General features: G+C 38.2%; 1 pseudogene; it reads left to right on the forward strand.

The window, feature by feature from the left end:
• The first annotated feature begins 1,461 nt into the window (after positions 1 to 1,461).
• On the forward strand, positions 1,462 to 4,334 carry LOC141494693 (peroxisomal membrane protein 11A pseudogene; annotated as a pseudogene).
• The last annotated feature ends 1,588 nt before the right edge of the window (positions 4,335 to 5,922 follow it).

Genomic DNA, 5,922 nt, shown 5'->3' on the forward strand with positions numbered 1-5,922 from the left:
GGAGTGATGGTCAACTGCATTGCACTTGCTCTTTCCAACAGTGCAACAATCAGGCACAATTTTGGGGTATCTGCAATGGAGAATGCCATCTGTATCCAGAGAAAGAACTGTGGAGTTTGAACAAAGACCATTACCTTTAATTTTTTAAAAAAGTTATCTTCTTATGTAATTTTGCTATCTTTTATACTTTACATTTCTTCCTTAAGGATATGATTTCTCTCTCATTACATTCAACTTAGATCAATGCATATCATGGAAACAATGTAAGGACTAACAGACTGGGGCGGCTAGGTGGCACAGTGGATAGAGCACCGGCCCTGGAGTCAGGAGTACCTGAGTTCAAATCCGACCTCAGACACTTTAATAATTACCTAGCTGTGTGGCCTTGGGCAAGTCATTTAACTTCATTTCCCTTGCAAAAAAAAAGCTAAAAAAGAAGACTAACAGACTGCCTTCTGTGGGGGGTGGGGGAAAGGAAGCAAGATTAGGAGAAAAATCGTAAAATTAAAAATAAAGTCTTTCTTAAAAAAAAAAGTATCACAGTGCCTCAATTAGGACCTGCCTCCCTGGGTCTCATTAAAATATCTGCTCATAAATGGGAACTGTCCAAAGGGCAATAAAGCCATGCAAACCCTTTGAGCTAGCAATACTACTCCTAAGTCTATATCCCAAAAGAGATAAGAAACACATAAAGGACTTTTAAATACAAAAATATTCGCAGTAACTCTTTTCTGTCGGCAAAGAACTGGAAATTCTGGGGAACAACTAAACAAATTGTTACATGATTATGATTAGAATACTATTCTTCTGTGAGAAGTGATTAGGATGCTTTCAGAAAAACCTGGAAAGACTTACATGAGTTAATATAAAGTGAAATGGTCTGCATATAAAAATAACCCCCAGCAATATTGTAAGATCAGCTGTGAATGATTTATCTGTTCTCAGCCATACAATGATCCAAGACAACTCTGAAAGACTTTTTGGTTTTTAGGTTTTTGCAAGGCAATGGGGTTAAGTGGATTGCCCAAGGCCACACAGTTCAGTAATTACTACGTGTCTGAGGTCGGATTTGAACTCAAGTACTCCTGACTCCTGGGTTGGTGCTCTATCCACTGTACCGCCTAGCCATCTCCTTCCGAAGGATTTAGGATGAAAAATGCTATCCAGCCCCAAAGAAAGAGTTGATATTGTCTGAATACAGATTGAATTATAATTTTTTAACTTAATTATTTTTGAGGGGGTGGTCTATATTTTCTTTCACATGACTATTATGGAAATGATTTGCATAATTAGACATGTATAATCCCATATCGAATTTGCTTGTATTCTCAATGAAAGGAGTAGGAAAGGAGGAAAGGAGAGAATTTAGAATTCAAAATTTAAAAATAAATGTTAAGTAAAAAAATGTTAAGCCCCGGGGGACTGCGGCTTGGCGCGGGGGTCCCCGGGGCCGCTGGGGGTGGGGCGGGCGGGATGGACGCCTTCACTCGCTTCACCAACCAGACTCAGGGCAGGGACCCGCTGTTCAGAGCCATTCAATACACATGCATGTTGCTTAGATATTTATTAGAGCCTAAGGCTGATAGAGAGAAGGTGGTAATGAAGCTCAAGAAACTGGAATCCAGTGTGAGCACTGGCCGTAAATGGTTCTGATTAGGTAACGTGGTACATGCTATCCAGGCAACTCAGCAGAGCATCCATGTGTCTGATCTCGTGCCTCGAATCTGCCTAACAATAGCCAACCTGAACTGGGTGATTTACTTTGTCTGTGACACGATCCTTTGGCGAAAGTGGGCTGCACGCTATTACTACTATTCTCTCCTGATACACATCATCAGAGATGTTTATGAGGTCTCCCTCCAAATGAAACAAGCTGCACAGGAAAAGGCAAAAAAAAAGAGAAATTAATGTCCCAGAATGACCTAGGACCTTGTATAGCTGATGAAGAAACAGAGTGGCTCCAGTCCTTTTTCCTCCTCTTGTTTCGATCTCTGAGGAAGCATCCCCCCTTGTTCCTGGACACAGTGAAAAATGTTTGTGATATCCTGAATCCTTTGGACCAGCTTGATATTTATAAATCTAATTCTGGAATCATTGGACTGGGTGGCCTCCTGTCCTCCATAGTAGGCATTATAACAGTGGCTTATCCACAGATGAGGCTCAAAACTTGCTGAAATTATTTTATGTTGGGTATTAACACCTATTTGAAAAGTTGCCAAGAGTGAGAAAATATAACCCTTAATGCATTTAAACTAGTTTTTTGCAAAAGTGTTTAATTCCCCATGCTTATGAGGGAACGCACATTCTATGTGTATGTATTCCTCTGTCCCTTTCCCACTGTGCTAAAAAGTTCATAGGTAGTTTCTGAACCTACCTGGAAGAATTGTTGTGAGTATCCAAGGAGATAATATTGGTTAAAAAGCACTTAATCAAAGTCCTTAGCACATAGTAGATACTATATACATGTTTGTTCCTTTCCCCTTTCCCCCACCTCCTACTAATGAGAGAGGACAGAACTAAGTTTCCAGTTCTTAAACCCTCTATGCTCCCCATCTATAGTACACATTATGTCCAGGTAATAAAGCTTTTAAGTAGTACATCTACTGTGTAAGAACTAATGATGGTAGACTGTTGATGAAGTTTTTAGGATACTCTTTTGAAAATTTCTGGTCCTTTATCCCACAAAAAGTAAAGTCATTTATTAATTTTAGACATCCTTTAAAACATGAACTCAGGACAGTCATATCTAAGTTGCCTAACTTCATAGTCTGATGTTTGGTTGGTCTACAAATGACTGCTTTCACAAAATGAAATTCTATTCATGTAGGTGAGCCACCCAGTTTTCTATAATAATCAGGTATTTAAACTTATAGGGTGTGGGGTGTAGGTTATCCCTGGGGGAAAGGGAGGGTTTAAAGAACAGGAAGAAGAGGGAAGAGTGTTGAGAGTAAAATGATGAAGAAATAAAGACAATCATTAAAAAGCATAATTTGATCAGATTTGGAGTATTGAGTCATATATAATGAGAAGCAAATTTTGTTGCCATATTCTTACTCTATAGCAGCTACCTTCCTCAGTCATTGATGGATATATGCTAGTTCTGCTCTTGCAAGTATCCCAGGATGGAAGTGAATTAGAGAGGTTCATTATCAGTTGAGGCTTGGTAAGTAGTTTTGTCTAGTGGTCTAGTTTGGTCCTTTGAGTGGTTCTCAAAAACAAAAAGTGTTTAGTAGGCTAATAGATCATATGAATTCAACTTCCAAAAGAAATTTGACTCCTACTCTTAAAGACCACACTCAAGTCCATGACTTAATTACATTTCTTAGGCAAGGCACCATATATGGAAAAGAGATTGAATTTGGGAAGAGTTTAAGTAAAATGGAAAATGTCAGGCCAAAATAAAATTTCTCGATGATCCTATTTTTAAATCATTATGTTCAATTGTAATGAAATTAAATATGTCCAATAAATTGTTGGAATGAAAAAAAAACTAAAAAAAAAGAAAAAATGTTAAGGGGTGGCTAGGTGGCACAGTGAATAGAGTATTGGCCCTGGAATCAGGAGGACCTGAGTTCAAATCCAGCCTCAGACACTTAATAATCACCTAGCTGTGTGACCCTGGGCAATTTCACTTAACTCCATCGTCTTGCAAAAAATAAACCACCCCCAAATATTAAAAGTTGTTTTTACCTGCATCTAGGGGAAAATAAAATACTAAATAAGTTTGAATAAAATTAAAAAAAAAGAAATAGAGTGGTGGATCAGTGGAACAGATTAGGTGTAATGGCAGGAAATGATTATAGTAATCTGCTGTCTGATAAACTCAAAGAGTCCAGCTATTGGGATAAAAACTCTCTCTTTGATAAAAACTGTTGGGAAAAATAGAAGTTAGTATGGCAGAAACTTGGATTAGGCTAATACCTCACACCCTATACCAAGATAAGATCAAAATGGATATAAGATTTCGACATAATAAACAATATTATAAGCGAACTAGAAGATCAAGGAATAATTTACCTGTCAGATCTATGGAAAGGGAAGCAGTTTATGACCAAGGAAGAGATGGAGAATATCATTAAAAACAATCTAGATAATTTCTATTACATTAAATTAAAAAGCTTTTGCACAGACAAAACCACTGTAACCAAGATCACAAAAAATGTAGTAAATTGGGAAGCAATTTTTACAACTAGTACTTCTGACAAAGTACTCATTTCTAAAATATACAGAGAACTGAGTCAATTTTTTTTAGGAGTGAAATAATTGATTTTTATTTGACTCAGAATTCTCATCTTCTTTCCCATTCTTTAGAAACTAGTGACAGGACACCAAAAAAGCACTGGTCCTGGAGTCAGGAGTACCTGGGTTCAAATCCGGTCTCAGACACTTAATAATTACCTAGCTGTGTGGCCTTGGGCAAGCCATTTAACCCCATTTGCCTTACAAAAACCTAAAAAAAAGAGTTAGGTATTGTACAATAATAATAAAAAAATTAGTTTTATATAGTTAGTTTTCACACTACATATATTATCTCATATGATAAAAACTCATAAAATTCTGTGAGATAAGTATTCTTTTAAAATAAATATTTTAATTGATCTTTTTGTCATTGTGTAGAATTCCCATTCCCCTTCTCCCTTTCCTCCAGAAGAGTCATGTCTTTTTTTAATTTTATTTTTATTTTTTTATTTAATATTTATTTTCATTTTGTACAAATAATGTTTTTATACATTAATAAAATATTCTTGTTTAAGAATAAATGAAATACCCCATCCCCCCATAAATATACACTCACTTGGGTGATAAAGTAAAGGGGAAGAGAAAAAAATTAAAATTAAAATATAATAGTAATAATTGTAGGTATGGCTAGGTGGTGCAGTGGAGGGAGCACCAACCCTGGAGCCAGGAGAACCCAAGCCCATATCCGACCCTGTACACCCAACAATCACCCAGCTGTGTGACATGCAAGCCACCCCAACCCCACTGCCCTGCATAAACCAAAAAAGAAAAAAGAAAAAAAAGACCTAAAATAAAATAAAATTGTAATAATAGTAGAGGCAGCTTAGTGGCAGACAGAGCACTGGCCCTTGAGTCAGGAGCACCCGGGTCTGAATCTGGCCTCAGACACCCAACAATCACCCTGCTATGCCCCAAGCAGGCCACCCAGCCCCATTTGCCCTGCACCCCCCCCCCCAAATAATAATAATAATAAAAAATGTGCTTCAATCTGTGTTCCAACACCACCAACTCTGTCATGGGTGGATCACATTCTTTATGATAAGTCCATAGCAAAAGTTACTTCCATATTTTTCCAATGTTGCCATTGCTGATCACAATTCCCTCTTTTCGTATTTCTCTACTACCATGTACTATATTTTCTCTCTCCTTTCACTGACTCTGCTGTAGGGTAGTTGGGTGGCACAGCAGACAGATCCCCAGCCCTAGGGCCATGAGGCCCTGAGCCCCCATACGGCCTCTTAGGCCCAGCATCCACATGGCCCTATGGTCCTGGACAGGCCTTCCAATCCCAGCACCTTGCAAGAAGTAAAAAAAGAAAAGACGTTATATCTGACCACTCTCCTCCCATGGTCCATCCTCTCCTCCTTCATTCACATCCCCGCCTCTTCCCCCTGTCCCCCCCTTTTTACTCCAGATGCCTATACCCCATTGAGTATATATGCTGTTTCCTCTCCTAGCCACCCCTGATGAGAGTGAAGATTCCCTCATTCCCTCTTGCCTCCCCCCTTCCATATCATTGCAATAGCTTATTGTAATAAAGAAAAATCTTATTATATGAAATATCTTGGCCTATTCCCTCTCTCCTTTTTCTTTCTCCCATTACATTTCCCTTTTTTCTATTGACTCCATTTTTTACACCATATTTTATCTTCGAATTCAGCGTTCTCCTGTGCTACAACTATA

This window comes from Macrotis lagotis, chromosome 8, assembly GCF_037893015.1.
Source record: "Macrotis lagotis isolate mMagLag1 chromosome 8, bilby.v1.9.chrom.fasta, whole genome shotgun sequence".
Taxonomy (NCBI): domain Eukaryota; kingdom Metazoa; phylum Chordata; class Mammalia; order Peramelemorphia; family Peramelidae; genus Macrotis; species Macrotis lagotis.